The sequence below is a fragment of the Schistocerca serialis genome, chromosome 4 (assembly GCF_023864345.2).
Source record: "Schistocerca serialis cubense isolate TAMUIC-IGC-003099 chromosome 4, iqSchSeri2.2, whole genome shotgun sequence".
NCBI lineage: Eukaryota > Metazoa > Arthropoda > Insecta > Orthoptera > Acrididae > Schistocerca > Schistocerca serialis.
The window spans coordinates 624,356,002-624,376,877 of record NC_064641.1 but is presented as its reverse complement, the minus strand read 5'-3'; the positions used below and the strand labels follow the sequence as shown (position 1 = coordinate 624,376,877).

Here is a 20,876-nt window from a genome sequence, read left to right as displayed (position 1 = left end):
TACTGCGATATGGAATGATCATTGTTCTTCAATGTGTGCACATTTCACGATGTACACATACCTCTTCCCCCACAATACTTGACGGTTCTGGTCATTGTTTGTGTATCTGTGTAGCCTGATTCTTTGGCCTACTTATATAAAATTTTGGAAACCACGGAAAATGAGAAGGACTTCCGCGACAGAAGCAGTTGAATTTGGAAAGAGGGGAAGATAAACAGATACTCAAATGAGAAGTAAGAAAGAAAAAAGTAGAAATTGTTGCTAAGATCAATGAAGAGAAAGAAGATAGCCCCGAAGATAGGAAACCCTTCCCACCCCCCCTTCCCCAGGATCCCTACTTCGCCGGTACTTGAGTGAGCATGGAGGTATGGAGTTAAACGTCTCCTACAGAATGGACATTCTCACCTTCGCCTTTGAAGTCCCTGAAGAAAATCTTAGCAACCCCTACGGAACGGAAAATGGTGCAGAGTGACACACTTGTTTGCGAGGGTCGTTTGAAAGGTGTGGTGTGTGTTCTGTGTTAGTCATGATTTATTTGTTAGTCATGTCCACTATAATCATCCGGGCTGTTATGCCGTGGTCGGTTGATGAATTCTGTCTCAATTCCCAACGTTTCGTCTCCAACTGCGGGAGACATCTTCAAGGGGGTCCGTAGCTCGATGGAAGGTCCAACACACCCACTGGCTTGCTACTGACTGCCGCTAAATTCTGTGTCCACGCGCTCCCACGTGGATGACACGTTTGTGCTGTGGAGACATGGTAGAGAGGAACTAAGCTGGTTCCACGAACATCTGAACAGTATGAACTCGAGAATTCAGTTTACAATGGAGGAGGAGGTAGATGGCAAATTACATTTCCTCAATGTGCTTGTTTTTAGAAACGAAAATGGTAGTTTGGACCACTCAGTATACCGCAAAACCCACGCACACGGACCGTTATTTGCACTGGGATTCGAACCACCACCCACAACAGAAGCGAGGTGTTATCAAGACGTTAGCGGACAGAGCTAGAAATATTTGTGAACCTGAGTTGCTTGTCGCTGAGATGGAACATCTCCACAATGCACTAATGATGAAAGGATATTCGTCCACCGAAATAAAACGTTCGTTGAGGGAGCCACGCAGAAATCATACTGATGTACAGGCTACTGCAAAATCTAAGGTTTTCCTGCCGTTTGTTAAAAATAGGGAGGATCTTGATGAAGTGGAATATTACCGTAATTTACAAGCCCACCAGGAAGATACAGGAATACCTTAAGCCTGCCAAGGACGCTCGCAAACCATTGGAAAAAGCCGGAGTGTATAGGATCCCATGCAGCTGTGGAGATGTTTACGTGGGTACCACTAAAAGTACTGTTTCTAAACGTTTGGAAGAGCACAAGGGAAATTGTAGAAGAGGAGAAACGGAACGATCAGCTGTTGCGGAGCATGCTTTCCAGCCAGGGAACCGCAATATTTGTTTCGAGGAGACGCAAGTGCTAGCGGCCACAAGCGGATATTACGAAAGGCTCTACAGGGAGGCAATCGAAATCGCTAAACACCCAAATAATTTCAACCGAAAGGAGGAGGGCGTGAAATGAAATGGTATATGGATGCCGGTGTTAAAGAAGATGTGTACAACCCGTCCTCTACTGGGTGATGGCAACGGCGATCGACGGCAACGGGCAGCGGCCAATTGCACTGACGTTTTCAAAACACGTAACGTCACGCCGCGGCGTGGGAGCGCACAGACATGGAATTTAGCGGCAGTCAGTAGCGAGGCAGTGGGTGTTTTGGACCTTCCATCGAGCTATGGACCCCCTTGAAGGTGTCTCCTGCAGTCGGAGATGAAACGTTGGGAATTGACACAGAATTCATCAACCGACCATGGCATAACAGCCCGGATAATTATAATGGACATGATATTTCCGGCCGTGAAAGTCTACATTTTAGTATTATTTGTTAGTGTAAATCATGTTTTAATCTATAATACCCACCCCTTCCAAAACCAATACAAATGCTCCCATCTACATCACATTTCATAAAATGTTTAAAATACTCTACACTAAATAGAAAATTATACACTACGATAAAATAGTTGTTTAGTCATTAAGCTTATACTATATTTTTATACACTTAAAATATTATGTTCAGTTCATGTCGTCTAGGTATCACCATCATATTATCTTTTCCACTAATACTATATACTATTTGTTGCATTTCATGTTTAGAGATCACTGTTTATCCATGATTCTCTTAATAGACTTTTAGTCATATTTAGCTTCCTAGGTACTAACATTATAGGATAGTTTAAGAAATCAAGAATAGATTACAATATAGTTTAAGATTTGAAGGAATTTGGTGCAGGAAAAATAGTACAGAAGAAACACCAAAAACAACTAGGGATCTGATAGTCGTCACTCTACCCGTTAACACGGAACATTAACGTCCCTGGGGGATAAAGGTGACTCCGCCCGGATCCCATATTAACTTCACTTGATCAAGTGCAAACCAGTACTTCTTGTTAAATTTTGTGTGAAAGTCTCCCTACGGCAAAACAATCACCACTTTACAAGGTAACACATCATCACGTAAAGTTATTCTGTTTTCTGTTTTGTCATGGACAAGTTTGAATTCTTCATTCAAGTCATCCATAACCTTGCTAGCATCATTAAGTTCGGAAAAAGCAACCATCAAAATGTTTCCGGAGATTATGCTCTCAGTAATTTCTTGATCTTTAATTAGTTCAAATGGTTCTGCCAAACTACTTACATTTATAATGTTAAAGTTGGCTATTTTTCCTTTAAAACTTAGTCTTATATCATCTATGCGTGAACTAACGATGCGTGCAGTAACACCTGTGATTTTTGTCTGAATAATCGACATTACTTCCTTCTGTGCTCTCTTTCAAAGTATTCATTTCCTGTCTTACGGAATTAAATTTGACATTACGTACATTTTCACAAGATTTTAATTTTTCATTAAGATTGAGTTCTTTGTTATTACATTTGTCATCAATATCAAATTCTAGTTTCTTTGCTGAATCCTGAAATTGGTTACTCTGTGTCTCATTAAAGTCACTGAAGAGCTGATTGACGTGGATAGTCACGGAATTGTTTAATTCATTCTTTAAACTTAATTGCAAACTCTCCACTTTATCATTTAAGGCATTGAACTTAGCATTTAAAACCTTACCCTGTGCTTCTAGTTTTTCACTTAAAGTAGCACTTAGTTCCTTTCTTATAGCAGTTGAATCTGCCTGCTGGTCATCTAATTTAGCATTGAACTGAATATTCACCGAGTCTAACTTGAGACTTAAAGTAGTAATTTGGGCATTTGACTCTGTTCTTTGGCTATCTAATTGAAGACTTAGTGCTGGCATTTCTTTTCTCACTGTCATGGCCTTGGCTGGTTCTGATGTTTCCCCAGTTTTTTGAGCATTATCCATATTTTTATTAGTTTTAGATAGAGTTATCATTAAAAAAATTCACCTCTGAGTATAATAACTATACTAACAGTCTATTATTGAACTGTGTCCTTAACTTCACACTCATTAATTACTGTCTTTCGCTCACCCGGCAATGAGTTTTAGGCTGTGTCGGTGAGCCAGTGTGGAATCAGCGCTGGTGAACAGCATGGCCACCGACAGTGTCGAAGGTTGGTTTCAGCATCGGTGCCATTGAATTGATTTGTAGTCAGCACCGGTGAGCAGCAGCTGGCACCGTTGGCATCAGTTCCTGGTTACAGGGTGCACGCCCCCGAGATGTGGGTGAGGGCTGCTTACTCTCCGCACTGGATCTTCGTTGTCGAATTGATCTCGTCGTAACCCTTCTTAGTCTAAACTGTTGAGGTTTTTCTTGTGTCTTTTCTTGTATGGTATTTATTAATTTTCACCCCTTTTTACCATTTATGCTGAATCTAACTCTGCGAAACAATTTCCCTGCCTTGTTACTATTGGTTGCTATAGCAACTCACAATATCTTTTTATCTTTATTTCGTTTCAAAATTCCTCTTTCTTCGAGTCCTTATCACATCGGTCACCACGTTCTAATAGTTTTTGATGTTAGAATGTGGAGCGGTGCAAAACTGGATTACAAGCTTCACACTTCTCTTACTACAGCTGACTTACTTGAAAAGTTTAGCCGATCCTCTTCTCTGGATATGCGGCTGCGTCGATCTACATGGCTTCTTCTCCGAAGAAATAATGGTGGTTAGAGGAACTAAAAAAGACACACTCTCTCTCTCTTTAAATAATTTGGTACTCGCGTAACACCTTGGGTTCAGTTCTGGTATATTTTTATTTCCATGAGTTTCATATAAGCATACTAACTCTTCCAAGTCAACTTCGCCGATAACCATCAGATACTATTAACAATAATTACAATGTGGTGGGTTTAATAACCACCAGAAATTCCAAAACAGATCTCGCATCTAGCAAGTCTAACACCAAGATTAAGCAAGAGTCTCGAGACACATCATGTTTCAATTGTCTATAACAATTACAGTTATTCGACCACCAAGGACTAATACGTAGTTATTCCTTGCATCCTCCATATAGGTTTTATTGTGTTAGCGGCAAACACTTGTTGATGTCGCTCATCTGACGCAACTCTTGTCTTCCCATGATAAACGTCCATCCCCAAACACAGACATGTGTTGTGCAGTAAATAGGCTCTCTCTCTCTCTCTCTCTCTCTCTCTCTCTCTCTCTCACGCGCGCGCGCGCACACACACACACACACACACACACACACACACACACACACACACACACACTCTTATCTTTAAAAAAAAAAAAAAAAATGGCTCTGAGCACTATGGGACTTAACATCTACGGTCATCAGTCCCCTAGAACTTAGAACTACTTAAACCTAACTAACCTAATGACATCACACACATCCATGCCCGAGGCAGGATTCGAACCTGCAATCAAAGCAGTTGCGCGGTTCTGGAATGAAGCGCCTAGAACCGCTCGGCCACCGCGGCCGTCTGTCTTTGAAACATCGCATGTTCGAGGTGGCAGAAGGTCAAGTGGTTCCAGAATTTACATGGAAATTCTCAAATCACTACAGTTCTTTTAGTTTTTATTTCCATTCACTTACTATTTCTCTTGGACACAATTGAAGAAATCATCTGTTTTTATTTTGAATGCCTTATATATTTCATCCCGGAACTTTACTTTTATTTGGTATCTGCAGTTGGGTAGTTTAGATTTAATGCCTAATTCTCAAATCACTTCATATATATTTCCCCATCAACTGAATCAAATTCCTTTTTAAAATCTATAAATGCTACAACTGTGTCTATGGAGTTTGTAAGTCTGGGACATATTATGGACTGTTGGTCAAAAATCTGTTCTGTGCAAGATCTGCTTTTCAAAATCCACTCTGATATTCTCCCATATGGCAGTCAAGTTTTGTTTCCACCTTGCTGAGTAATATTGTTGAAAATATTTTACAACCCACTATCTATAGTTATTTATATAATGCTTATCACCTTTCTTGTGCAGAGGATGGATAAAAGCCACTTTACAGTCTTCTGGAATATCTTCAGTTTCTCATCTGTCATTTCTTTATATATTTTGTACTTTGGATTTTTTAAAATTATAACACATTTGTAACTAACATTATTGAAACATTTGTGAAAGATATGAGAAAATTCCATGATGTAACTGAAATTTTTTCAGTTCATTAAAATTTTGATATTGAGACTACTAAAATCAGAGATAAAATGTTAAAAATGGACACCACAAAAACCTTAACTACGTGTACGAAAAATCTACAACTTAAAATACATGGGTTACACTAATGATGCTGTAAATTTTAAATGCAAATGGCATACAGAAAATTAATGATATTTGGATAGACTGTCAATAGCGTTTGGAGTGGAGCCTCTTTGATGTATCTTCTTTGCTGTAAAGCCGTGTGTGACATCAGCTGTTAGTTAAGATTCTGCACTGTATGGGTATGTTGAAAAAGTATTGCATGTAAACTTAATTATAATATGAAAAAATACAAAAGAATGAATAAAATATGGAATAATTTATCTAAAGGCCTGTGATGAATTCATTTAAAACTGTGCATGAAATGACCCTGAATGTCAAGAAATTCCTTTCTTGCAAACAGGAATCTCTTATTAGACAACTGCACCAATAATGAGAATGAAGACTGATGGGCAAACAATACAAGGTGAGTAGAACAAATGTTTACTCTTATTTCTTCTTAAGGTATGAGTAAACTGAACACACAGCAGATCACACTGGAAGTTAATGAGGTCTGCTAAGTAATAGTAGAATTATCTCAGACTGGCAATTATGAGAAGGGAAGTTAGAAATGCTTCTGTCATTAGTTACTGTTCCAAAAATTTGCTCTACATCACATTCCATAGCTGGAAGTGTTACCCTTGTTTTACAGGGTGTCCATAATTAATGTTTCAAAACACTGCAGAAAGAGTAATGCTGCTCAAAATGACATCAAGTTTGTACAGCTTATTATTGATCCAGGCGGAAACATCATGGAAGAAAACAATTTAATGAAATTTTACCACTGTCTGATGCTGTAACCATCTTAATGTAAATGGGATCAGCTACAAATGACAGATGAATTACGATATGATGGCTATGGTTTAAGTTTAAAATTACACCGTTTGTACTGTATAATCTGCATGACAGCCAAGTTCAGCAGTCAACATTTATGGCACTGTTAGTTAGGTAAGAGTATCCACCATGAGAAGGTTGTACCATACTGAATTGGAAAAATTGGTTTTTAACAGTCCTGAGTACAGAAACAACATAAAAAGCAAAATGACTTTTTTTTTAACTGGCCTTGGGCCAAAGACCACATAAAGAGCAGAATGGCATCAGTTTTTAATTGGCCTTAGGCCAAAATCCACAAAAAGAGTAGAGTGACATCAGTTTTTAGTTGTCCTGGAGCCAAAAACTGCATAAAAAATGTAATCAGTTTCTAATTGTTGTGAGACTAGCACGAGACATGTTCAATATGCTCTCCACTGTTTCCTTGCCTGAGTTGAAATACAAAACAAAATGTTCCACAACAGACTGGAGTGGCTCAAGGGTCACATTCAGAATGTGTTGTGCAGGATCAATTCAGCTATGTTCATAATCAGGGTACTGAACACATCACCTTACAGATATACCCATGGCAGGAGTCACATGATCAGGATGGCTAGGTGTATAATAGACAGGGACTGCGGATAGGTGGCACTCGGTGGGAGTGTGGATCGGTCGTGACTTGTACTGAGATAGTCCATGCAGTTGTGATAATGCTGTGTCCCGGATGGTGCAGTGGTTACCACACCTGCCTAGTAAGCAGGAGATCCCGGGTTCAAATCCCAGTCTGGTACACATTTTCGTTCATCACTGCTGATTCCATTTAAAGTCCCGCTGCAGATAATAGCAGTGATCTCTCTCCAATTTACATATAGTATTTCACAGTTGCTGGATCTGCATTGTATCTGATCTTTCGAAAGAACAGACACTGTGCATTCAAATAATTGATAAGCCTGACTGGGCTTATGGTTAACGTACTTATAGTCAGTATTCAGGATGAAACAATCAATGCCTACTCAGTTGTTAATGGATTATCTGACCATTATCCACAATTAACAGACACAATATAACATCTTAAAGCTCCCAAGCAGGTTCATACAAAGCAGTGAGGCTTATTAATGAGAACAGGATACAGTGTTTTACAGGTAAGTTAAACGACATGGCATGAGATGAGGTACGTAGAGGAAGATATGCTCATATCATATTCAGTTTATTCCACAGTGATTTTGAATCAATCTTTGAAAGCAGCTTTGCTAAACATTTATCAGAAAACCCATTTAAAAAGAAGACAAGAAAGCCATGGATAACTAAGGGAACTAAAATCTCATGTAAGAGGAAGAACAAAATTTACTTACAGCGCAGAGTACATCAAGCTCTAGCTTTACTTGCATGCTACAAAAAATACTGTAGTATTTTAAGGAAATTCATTAAAATATCCAGAAGTATGCATGCCCTGATACACCTACATCTATGCGATTACTCTGGTATTCACAATAAAGTGCCTCGCAGAGGGTTCAATGAACTACCTTCAAGCTGTCTCTCTACCGTTCCACTCTCGAACAGCACGCGGGAAAAATGAGCACTTAAATTTTCCTGTGCGAGCCCTGATTTCTCTTATTTTATTGTGATGATCATTTCTCCCTATGTAGGTGGGTTCCAACAGAATGTTTTTGCAATCGGAGGAGAAAACTGGTGATTGAAATTCATGAGAAGATACCGTCGCAACGAAAAACGCCTTTGTTTTAATGATTGCAACTCCAATTCACGTATCATGTCTGTGACACTATCTCCCCCTATTTTGCGATAATACAAAACGAGCTGCCCTTCTTTGTACTTTTTTGATGTCATCCGTCAGTCCCACCTGATGCGGATCCCACATCGCACAGCAATACTGCAGAGTAGGGAGGACAAGTGTGGTATAAGCAGTCTCTTTAGTAGACCTGTTGCACCTACTAAGTGTTTTGCCAATGAATTGCAGTCTTTGGTTTGCTCTACCCACAATATTATCTGTGTGATCGTTCCAATTTAGGTTACTTGTAATTGTAATCCCTAAGTATTTAGCTGAATTTACAGCCCTCAGACTTGTCTGACTTATCATGTAATCGAAATCTAGCTGATTTCTTTTAGTACTCATATGAATAACTTCACACTTTCCCTAATTCAGGGTCAATTGCCACTTTTCGCACCATACAGATATCTTATCTAAATCATTTTGCAAGTAGTTTTGATCATCTGATGACTTTACAAGACATTACAAGATGGTAAATGACAGCATTATCTGCAAACAATCTAAGATGGCTACTCAGATTGTCTCCTACATCATTAATATAGATCAGGACAATAGAGGGCCTATAACACTGCCTTGGGGAACGCCGAATATTACTTCTGTTTTACTTGATGACTTTCCGTCTATTACTACGAACTGTGACCTTTCTGACAGGAAATCACGAATCCAGTTGCACAACTGAGGCGATACCCCCCTGTAGGCACGCAGTTTGGTTAGAAGACGCTTGTGAGGAACCGTGTCGAAAGCCTTCTAAAAAACTAAAAATATGGAATCAATCTGACATCCCCTGTCAATAGCACTCATTACTTCATGAGTATAAAGAGCTACTTGTGTTTCACAAGAATGATATCTTCTGAAACCGTGCTGACTATGTGTCAATAAATAGTTTTCTTCGAGGTACTTCATAATGTTTGAATACAGTATATGTTCCACAACCCTACTGCAAACCGACGTTAGTGACATAGGCCTGTAATTCAGTGGATTACTCCTACTTCCCTTTTTGGGTATTGGCGTGACTTGAGCAATTTTCCAGTCTTTAGGTAGGGATCTTTCTGTGAGCGAGTGGTTGTACACTCCTGGAAATGGAAAAAAGAACACATTGACACCGGTGTGTCAGACCCACCATACTTGCTCCGGACACTGCGAGAGGGCTGTACAAGCAATGATCACACGCACGGCACAGCGGACACACCAGGAACCGCGGTGTTGGCCATCGAATGGCGCTAGCTGCACAGCATTTGTGCACCGCCGCCGTCAGTGTCAGCCAGTTTGCCGTGGCATACGGAGCTCCATCGCAGTCTTTAACACTGGTAGCATGCCGCGACAGCGTGGACGTGAACCGTATGTGCAGTTGACGGACTTTGAGCGAGGGCGTATAGTGGGCATGCGGGAGGCCGGGTGGACATACTGCCGAATTGCTCAACACGTGGGGCGTGAGGTCTCCACAGTACATCGATGTTGTCGCCAGTGGTCGGCGGAAGGTGCACGTGCCCGTCGACCTGGGACCGGACCGCAGCAACGCACGGATGCACGCCAAGACCGTAGGATCCTATGCAGTGCCGTAGGGGACCGCACCGCCACTTCCCAGCAAATTAGGGACACTGTTGCTCCTGCAGTATCGGCGAGGACCATTCGCAACCGTCTCCATGAAGCTGGGCTACGGTCCCGCACACCGTTAGGCCGTCTTCCGCTCACGCCCCAACATCGTGCAGCCCGCCTCCAGTGGTGTCGCGACAGGCGTGAATGGAGGGACGAATGGAGACGTGTCGTCTTCAGCGATGAGAGTCGCTTCTGCCTTGGTGCCAATGATGGTCGTATGCGTGTTAGACGCCGTGCAGGTGAGCGCCACAATCAGGACTGCATACGACCGAGGCACACAGGGCCAACACCCGGCATCATGGTGTGGGGAGCGATCTCCTACACTGGCTGTACACCACTGGTGATTGTCGAGGGGACACTGAATAGTGCACGGTACATCGAAACCGTCATCGAACCCATCGTTCTACCATTCCTAGACCGGCAAGGGAACTTGCTGTTCCAACAGGACAACGCACGTCCGCATGTATCCCGTGCCACCCAACGTGCTCTAGAAGGTGTAAGTCAACTACCCTGGCCAGCAAGATCTCCGGATCTGTCCCCCATTGAGCATGTTTGGGACTGGATGAAGCGTCGTCTCACGCGGTCTGCACGTCCAGCACGAACGCTGGTCCAACTGAGGCGCCAGGTGGAAATGGCATGGCAAGCCGTTCCACAGGACTACATCCAGCATCTCTACGATCGTCTCCATGGGAGAATAGCAGCCTGCATTGCTGCGAAAGGTGGATATACACTGTACTAGTGGCGACATTGTGCATGCTCTGTTGCCTGTGTCTATGTGCCTGTGGTTCTGTCAGTGTGATCATGTGATGTATCTGACCCCAGGAATGTGTCAATAAAGTTTCCCCTTCCTGGGACAATGAATTCACGGTGTTCTTATTTCAATTTCCAGGAGTGTATATAATTGCTAAATGTGGAGCATACTCTGAGAGGAACCTCATAAATAAACATAAATATTGCAGATAATAAGACTGGAACTACATGTGTTTAAGTCAAATGGGAGACAGAATAGCCAGTAAGGGACAAAGATTTCATAACAATTAAACAAAGCAGCAACGTGTGACTGACAATTCACAAGTTGTGGGTGCTTTTTAAAATAACTTTCTAAATGTGGCAGCAAAAATAGGATTAAATGGTTCATTGAAGAAGCAAGAAGATATATTAAAACCATCATTCCACAAAACTTTAAGCAGCTAGAAGCAAGACCAAGTGCCTTCACTGAAATTAAAACAATTCTAAATAATAAAGGCTCATATGCTGTTGACTGAATCTCAAACAGGATTCTGAGAAGTCGCTCTAACGTAAAAAGTAATATCCTAAGTAACACATGTAATGCATGACTGGCACAGGAAATTTTTCCAGACAGATTAAAATATGCAATTGTTAAAGTACAATATAAGAAATGCCATGACAAGAAAGACATAAATAATTACTGTCCAGTTTCCTTTCAGACATCTTGTTAAAAAAAATTACTCAACAGTAGCATCACATTTAAGCACAAAGAATTTCTTTAGCACATCACTGTGTAGATTCTAGATTGCTTACTCAACTGAGAATGCTATTTACACATTCATCCATAAAATATTACAAGCATAAATACTAAAATCTCACTAGATGGTTCAAATGGCTCTGGGCACTATGGGACTTAACTTCTGAGGTCATCAGTCCCCCAGAACTTAGGACTACTTAAACCTAACTAACCTAAGGACACCACACACATCCATGCCCGAGGCAGGATTCGAACCTGCGACCGTAGCGGTCGCGCGGTTCCAGACTGCAGCGCCTAGAGCTGCTCAGCCACTCCGGCCAGCTACTACATGGTGTTTTTGTGATCTTTCCAAGGTGTTCAATTGTGTAGATCAAGTTACACTCTTAGAAAAACTTAAGTTTTATAGAACTGATGGCTTTCCACATACAACTGGTCTAAATCACACTTATCAAACAAGTTACAAAACTGTACTGAATAAGTCAAGCAATGGGGAAAAGGTAGAAAATTTGAGTGACTTGGGAGAAATCACAAAAGGAGTCTCAAAGGGTTCAGTTTTGGGTCCACTCATTCCTTAAACATGTGAATGACCTTCCAATTAACATTTAACAAGCGGAATTGGTACTTTTTGCAGAAGATACTACTGTTATAATAAATCCCATTGAGAGAAAGAAACAGAAAAAAAACTGAAGATGATGTTTTACAAAGAATTATGTAGCACATGAAGAGGAGTCAGTAATAGAGTAGAATGCTCCAAATTTTTAGGTGCACATATTGATGAAAATTTGAACTGAAAGAAGCATAGGCCCCCTTACCGAGCTTCTCAGACAATGAAGTCCAGCTACTTTTGCTCTTCGTATAATTGCTAGTCTTGGAAACATGTGAATCAACCTGCTGACATATTTTGCATATTTACACTCAGTTACATATTGTGGAATAATTTTCTGGGTAACTTATCACTTAGAAAGCAAATAATGACTCCAAATAAGTGAGCAGTAAGAATGATAATGTGGTGTTCAGCAACAGTCATCATACAGATCTAGTCAGTGACAGAATTTTTGAGACTGCTCACCTCGCTGTTATGTTGGCCTGTACAGTTTTACTGTCTGTTAACTTTAAAAGGCCTAACTGTCTGTTAACTTTAATAGGCCTAGTTCATACAAGTTATGAGGGACCCAAGTCATGGTGGTTAATTTTGATAATGCATTAGTTTCTCTTGAGAAACAATTGGGACCCATAAGAATTAGCAGAACCATGTTTCTTGTGTGGAGGTACAGAATGAATAGAATCAGCAGTCTCTAAAAACTATATGTTCTAGAGGAATCTGAGATTAGTCACTCTGATACAGTCAAGACTTCACTGGTGAAAGAAGGGTGAAAATGAAGGGACAATCCTTTTGTCTTAGCTCAATAGTTTTTGAAAAAACGACAGTCAAATTTTGACATTATTTCATCGCTTAGCCTGTGTTGCATTAGGCCAACTCAATCAGTTGTTAGTGGCTAAGAGTACAGTTTCAAATTTTTGTGCTCTCTGTTCAGGTCCAATCCTTTTCTTGTCTTTTCTTTTTTTCTTCCAGTTAAGTGTGTAACATTAGTGACATCTAGATTTTTTGTGAAATTGAGAAATACGATGATGTGTTGAGAAAAAAATAAGCATTTCAAGTCTTATTAAAAATAAATTTTATCATCACACATCTTATAAGACTTCTCAGTAAAAACATATAAATTCTAGTATTTCAATTTTGACTTTTTTTACTTGAAGAGAACCAATGTATTCTCCATGGAGATTTATATATATATATATATATATATATATATATATATATATATATATATATATATATATATATATATATATATATATATATATATATATATATATAAAACAAAGATGATGAGACTTACGAAACAAAAGCGCTCGCAGGTCGATAGACACACAAACATACACACAAAATTCTAGCTTTCGCAACCAACGGTTGCTTCGTCAGGAAAGAGGGAAGGAGAGGGAAAGACGAAAGGATGTGGGTTTTAAGGGAGAGAGTAAGGAGTCATTCCAATCCCGGGAGGGAAAGACTTACCCTAGGGGGAAAAAAGGACGGGTATACTCTAGCACACACACACATATCCATCCGCACATACACAGACACAAGCAGACATTTGTAAAGGCAAAGAGTTTCGGCAGAGATGTCAGTCGAGGCGGAAGTAAAGAGGCAAAGATGTTGTTGAAAGACAGGTGAGGTATGAGCGGCAGCAACTTGAAATTAGCAGAGGTTGAGGCCTGGCGGATAACGAGAAGAGAGGATATACTGAAGGGCAAGTTCCCATCTCCGGAGTTCTGACAGGATGGTGTTAGTGGGAAGTATCCAAATAACCCGGACGGTGTAACACTGTGCCAAGATGTGCTGGCCGTGCACCAAGGCATGTTTAGCCACAGGGTGATCCTCAGCACCAACAAACACTGTCTGCCTGTGTCCATTCATGCGAATGGACAGTTTGTTGCTGGTCATTCCCACATAGAAAGCTTCACAGTGTAGGCAGGTTAGTTGGTAAATCACGTGGGTGCTTTCACACATGGCTCTGCCTTTGATCGTGTACACCTTCCGGGTTACAGGACTGGAGTAGGTGGTGGTGGGAGGGTGCATGGGACAGGTTTTACACCGGGGGCGGTTACAAGGGTAGGAGTCAGAGGGTAGGGAAGGTGGTTTGGGGATTTCATAGGGATGAACTAAGAGGTTACGAAGGTTAGGTGGATGGCGGAAAGACACTCTTGGTGGAGTGGGGAGGATTTCATGAAGGATGGATCTCATTTCAGGGCAGGATTTGAGGAAGTCGTATCCCTGCTGGAGAGCCACATTCAGAGTCTGATCCAGTCCCGGAAAGTATCCTGTCACAAGTGGGGAACTTTTGTGGTTCTTCTGTGGGAGGTTCTGGGTTTGAGGGGATGAGGAAGTGGCTCTGGTTATTTGCTTCTGTACCAGGTCGGGAGGGTAGTTGCGGGATGCAAAAGCTGTTTTCAGGTTGTTGGTGTAATGGTTCAGGGATTCTGGACTGGAGCAGATTCGTTTGCCACGAAGACCTAGGCTGTAGGGAAGGGACCGTTTGATGTGGAATGGGTGGCAGCTGTCATAATGGAGGTACTGTTGCTTGTTGGTGGGTTTGATGTGGACGGACGTGTGAAGCTGGCCATTGGACAGATGGAGGTCAACGTCAAGGAAAGTGGCATGGGATTTGGAGTAGGACCAGGTGAATCTGATGGAACCAAAGGAGTTGAGGTTGGAGAGGAAATTCTGGAGTTCTTCTTCACTGTGAGTCCAAATCATGAAGATGTCATCAATAAATCTGTACCAAACTTTGGGTTGGCAGGCCTGGGTAACCAAGAAGGCTTCCTCTAAGCGGCCCATGAATAGGTTGGCGTACGAGGGGGCCATCCTGGTACCCATGGCTGTTCCCTTTAATTGTTGGTATGTCTGGCCTTCAAAAGTGAAGAAGTTGTGGGTCAGGATGAAGCTGGCTAAGGTAATGAGGAAAGAGGTTTTAGGTAGGGTGGCAGATGATCGGCGTGAAAGGAAGTGCTCCATTGCAGGAAGGCCCTGGACGTGCGGAATATTTGTGTATAAGGAAGTGGCATCAATGGTTACAAGGATGGTTTCCGGGGGTAACGGATTGGGTAAGGATTCCAGGTGTTCGAGAAAGTGGGTGGTGTCTTTGATGAAGGATGGGAGACTGCATGTAATGGTTTGAAGGTGTTGATCTACGTAGGCAGAAATACGTTCTGTGGGGGCTTGGTAACCAGCTACAATGGGATGCCCTGGATGATTGGGTTTGTGAATTTTAGGAAGAAGGTAGAATGTAGGGGTGCGGGGTGTCAGTGGGGTCAGGAGGTTGATGGAGTCAGGTGAAAGGTTTTGTAGGGGGCCTAAGGTTCTGAGGATTCCTTGAAGCTCCGCCTGGACATCAGGAATGGGATTACCTTGGCAAATTTTGTATGTGGTGTTGTCTGAAAGCTGACGCAGTCCCTCAGCCACATACTCCCGACGATCAAGTACCATGGTCGTGTAACCCTTGTCCGCCGGAAGAATGACGATGGATCGGTCAGCCTTCATATCACGGATAGCCTGGGCTTCAGCAATGGTGATGTTGGGAGTAGGATTAAGGTTTTTTAAGAAGGATTGAGAGGCAAGGCTGGAAGTCAGAAATTCCTGGAAGGTTTGGAGAGGGTGATTTTGAGGAAGAGGAGGTGGGTCCCGCTGTGACGGAGGACGGAACTGTTCCAGGCAGGATTCAATTTGGATAGTGTCTTGGGGAGATGGACCATTAGGAGTAGGATGAAGATCATTTTTCTTCGTGGCAAAGTGATATTTCCAGCAGAGAGTACAAGTGTAGGATAATAAATCTTTGACGAGGGCTGTTTGGTTGAATCTGGGAGTGGGACTGAAGGTGAGGCCTTTGGATAGAACAGAGGTTTCGGATTGGGAGAGAGGTTTGGAGGAAAGGTTAAATACTGAATTAGGGTGTTGTGGTTCTAGATTGTGTTGATTGGAATTTTGAGGTTTTGGAGGGAGTGGAGCTGGAAGTGGGAGATTGAGTAGATGGGAGACACTGGGTCTGTGTGCAATGACAGGAGGTTGAGGTTTGCTGGAAAGGTTGTGAAGGGTGAGTGAGTTGCCTTTCCGGAGGTGGGATACCAGGAGATTGGATAGTTTTTTAAGGTGGAGGATGGCATGCTGTTCTAATTTGCGGCTGGCCTGTAGGAGGATGCTCTGGACAGCCGGTGTGGATGTGGGAGAGGAAAGATTGAGGACTTTTATTAAGAATAGGAGTTGACGGGTGCGTTCAATGAACAATGTATGTTTGTGTTTGATTGTGTGTCTATGGACCTGCCAGCGCTTTTGTTTGGTAAGTCTCATCATCTTTGTTTTTAGATATATTTTTCCCATGTGGAATGTTTCCCTCTATCATATATAATAGAGGGAAACATTCCACGTGGGAAAAATATATCTAAGGTAAGTCTTTCTGCTCCCGGGATTGGAATGACTCCTTACCCTCTCCCTTAAAACCCACATCCTTTCGTCTTTCCCTCTCCTTCCCTCTTTCCTGATGAGGCAACAGTTTGTTGCGAAAGCTTGAATTTCATGTGTATGTTTGTGTTTGTTTGTGTGTCTATCGACCTGCCAGCACTTTCATTCGGTAAGTCACATCATCTGTGTTTTTAGATATACAGGGTGATTCAAAAAGAATACCACAACTTTAGGAATTTAAAACTCTGCAATGACAAAAGGCAGAGCTAAGCACTATCTGTCGGCGAATTAAGGGAGCTATAAAGTTTCATTTAGTTGTGCATTTGTTCGCTTGAGGCGCTGTTGACTAGGCGTCAGCGTCAGTTGATGCTAAGATGGCGACTGCTCAACAGAAAGCTTTTTGTGTTATTGAGTACGGCAGAAGTGAATCGACGACAGTTGTTCAGCGTGCATTTTGAACGAAGTATAGTGTTAAACCTCCTGATAGGTGGTGTATTAAACGTTGGTATAAACAGTTTACAGAGAATGGGTGTTTGTGCAAAGGGAAAAGTTCTGGACAGCCTCCAAGAAGCCCTGATCTTACCCCCTGCGATTTTTTCTTATGGGGGTATGTTAAGGATATGGTGTTTTGGCCACCTCTCCCAGCCACCTTGATGATTTGAAACGAGAAATAACAGCAGCTATCCAAACTGTTACGCCTGATATGCTACAGAGAGTGTGGAACGAGTTGGAGTATCGGGTTGATATTGCTCGAGTGTCTGAAGGGGGCCATATTGAACATCTCTGAACTTGTTTTTGAGTGAAAAAAAAACCTTTTTAAATACTCTTTGTAATGATGTATGACAGAAGGTTATATTATGTTTCTTTCATTAAATACACATTTTTAAAGTTGTGGTATTCTTTTTGAATCACCCTGTATTTTTCCCATGGGGAATGTTTCCCTCTATTATATTCAAATCATTAATTTGAACGCAACAATTACGTTTGTTATTGTCACTGTTGCATTTCGAAATATTTCCTGTCATCTTATTTTCTCTTTCTGTTTTTGCAAGTAGTTCCACTTTGTATTCACCTTCTCTTTACCAAATCTACCATACAATTTTATCCCGCCTATATATACTCATTAATACGTAACCCACTTCCAAACCATAACCAAAAAATTTTTTTTCTTCCGCTTTCAACAATACTGCTGCTACAAATCCACCGTTTCCAGTTCACAAACAGTTCCTTTCAGCTATTAAACAGCCATTTCGGCTGGTTCCAATAATTTTCACTTTTTTCCGTTTTTCCCACATCACTGATCTTTTTTAGCCGCTTCCCACAGGTTTTAACATCATTATTTCTTCGTCAGACAATTGTTAGCCTCATTTTCACAATCTGTCACCACAAAACCACCCCTTTTAATACATTTACACGCAGTTTTTTTCGAAATTTTCCCGAATTGCTCCACCCTTTAACGTGTTTTGGCGGCAACACAACCACATAACCTTTGTGCACATCGTTGTCTACCAACCCAAGTTCACCACAGGATCAACATAGCCCAGCTATAACCAACACCTTTTTGCCTATTTTCACACCAGATCTCCAGTTGCTTTCTAGTTCACCTTATCTCTCGCCATATATTTTTATTTTCATTTTCATTTCAGCCTCATGTTACACTTTCCACCTTCTAATACCATGTCACCCTCACAACATCCCCACAACGACCCCATTAAGTTTTATTTACATTCCCTCCGCAAACATGCCTTTGCCCTAGCCAGATTACACTCCCATATTTTATTTTCTCAGGCTTGTCTGACATTTGGCATTACCCCCAAAGGCCTCACACTTAAAGTTCCCATCTCTGGCTGTAATCCTTCTTTCCATCAGTCCCTATACCAGTTCCAAACTGAACAATCCATTGCCCTCACCCACCTAATCCTTCACCTACACATCAACTCAGCCAATGAACACACCCGTCATCTCCTATCCTTGTTAAAAGTCCTCAATCTTTCCTCTCCCACATCCACACTGGCTGTTCAGAGCATCCTCCTACAGGTCCTTCTCGTTACCCGCCAGGCCTCAATCTCCGCTAATTTCAATTTGCCGCCGCTCATACCTCACCTGTCTTTCAACAACGTCTTTGCCTCTGTACTTCCGCCTCGACTGACATCTCTGCCCAAACTCTTTGCCTTTACAAATGTCTGCTTGTGTCTGTGTATGTGCGGATGGATGTGTGTGTGTGTGTGTGTGTGTGTGTGTGTGTGTGTGTGTGTGTGTGTGTGCGCGCGCGAGTGTATACCTCTTCTTTCGCCCTAAGGTAAGTCTTTCTGCTCCCGGGATTGGAATGACTCCTTACCCTCTCCCTTAAAACCACATCCTTTCATCTTTCCCTCTCCTTCCCTCTTTCCTGATGAGGCAACAGTTTGTTGCAAAAGCTTGAACTTCATGTGTATGTTTGTGTTTGTTTGTGTGTCTATCGACCTGCCAGCACTTTCGTTCGGTAAGTCACACATCTGTGTTAGGGGGAAAAAAGGACGCGTATACTACTCCCAACATCACCACTGCTGAAGCCCAGGCTATCCGTGATCTGAAGGCTGACCGGTCCATTGTCATTCTTCCGGCGGACAAGGGTTCCACGACCGTGGTACTTGATCGTCGGGAGTATGTGGCTGAGGGACTGCGTCAGCTTTCAGACAACACCACATACAAAGTTTGCCAAGGTAATCCCATTCCTGATGTCCAGGCGGAGCTTCAAGGAATCCTCAGAACGTTAGGCCCCCTACAAAACCTTTCACCTGACTCCATCAACCTCCTGACCCCACCGACACCCCTACCTTCTAGCTTCTTCCTAAAATTCACAAACCCAATCATCCACTTGTGACAGGATACTTTCCGGGACTGGATCAGACTCTGAATGTGGCTCTCCAGCAGGGATACGACTTCCTCAAATCCTGCCCTGAAATGAGATCCATCCTTCATGAAATCCTCCCCACCCCACCAAGAGTGTCTTTCCGCCGTCCACTTAACCTTCGTAACCTCTTAGTTCATCCCTATGAAATCCCCAAACCACCTTCCCTACCCTCTGGCTCCTACCCTTGTAACCGCCCCCGGTGCAAAACCTATCCCATGCACCCTCCCACCACCACCTACTCCAGTCCTGTAACCCGGAAGTTGTACACGATCAAAGGCAGAGCCACGTGTGAAATCACCCACGTGATCTACCAACTGACCTGCCTACACTGTGACGCATTCTATGTGGGAATGACCAGCAACAAACTGTCCATTCGCATGAATGGACACAGGCAGACAGTGTTTGTTGGTAATGAGGATCACCCTGTGGCTAAACATGCCTTGGTGCACGGCCAGCACATCTTGGCACAGTGTTACACCGTCCGGGTTATCTGGGTACTTCCCACTAACACCAACCTATCCGAACTCCGGAGATGGGAACTTGCTCTTCAATATATCCTCTCATCCCGTTATCCACAAGGCCTCAATCTCCGCTAATTTCAAGTTGCCGCCACTCATACCTCACCTGTCATTCAACAACATCTTTGCCTCTGCACTTCCGCCTCGACTGACATCTCTGCCCAAACTCTTTGCCTCTGTATATGTCTGCTTGTGTCTGTATATGTGTGGATGGATATGTGTGTGTGTATAAACTTTGCAAGTGTATACCCGTCCTTTTTTCCCCCTAAGGTAAGTCTTTCCGCTCCCGTGATTGGAATGACTCCTTACCCTCTCCCTTAAAACCCAAATCCTTTCGTCTTTCCCTCTCCTTCCCTCTTTCCTGATGAGGCAACCGTTGGTTGCGAAAGCTAGAATTTTGTGTGAATGTTTATGTTTGTTTGTGTGTCTATCGACGTGCCAGCGCTTTCGTTTGGTAAGTCACATCTTCTTTGTTTTTAGATATATTTTTTTTCCCCACGTGGAATGTTTCCTTATATATATATATATATATATATATATATATATATATATATATATATATATATATATATATATATATATATATCAACTGCTGTTTTCAACTCTTTCATTTGTGACTTGTGGTGCACCACAATTACCTTGGTGTCCCTTTTGGACAGCACCATTTTACCATGAATCACATACTTTAACAACGGCAGCACATGGACTATTTTAAAGCTTAGCCATTTCAGAAATGCTTCCACCCTTGATCCAAAAGCCAATGATCGTGCCCTTTTGGACATCATCAGATAAATCACTCCCTTTCTGCATTACAACTATGACTGCACTGTTTTCCACATTCCCTACCACACTTTATATACCCTCTACTGCTACTGCTGCATATGGTTATTGCCTGTTGATGCTGAATGTAGGCGATAGTTACATTAATGTGACTGGACGGCTTCGAATGAATGACAGTTCTGCTTAAGAATGACATATTCGACATATTACTATTGGCACTGTTTGTTCCTTGTTTCACATTTTCATTACAACTGC

At 42.1% G+C, this 20,876-nt stretch overlaps 1 protein-coding gene and 1 non-coding gene across 3 annotated transcripts in view; one reads left to right on the top strand and one right to left on the bottom strand.

The window, feature by feature from the left end:
* Positions 1-20,876, bottom strand: part of LOC126475432 (protein FAM234A) — a 119,936-nt gene that overhangs the window by 29,053 nt on the left and 70,007 nt on the right. The gene's annotated exons all lie outside the window — the stretch shown is intronic.
* Positions 7,266-7,340, top strand: Trnat-agu (transfer RNA threonine (anticodon AGU)). The gene has a single exon. It is a non-coding gene; the product is annotated as a tRNA-Thr (tRNA).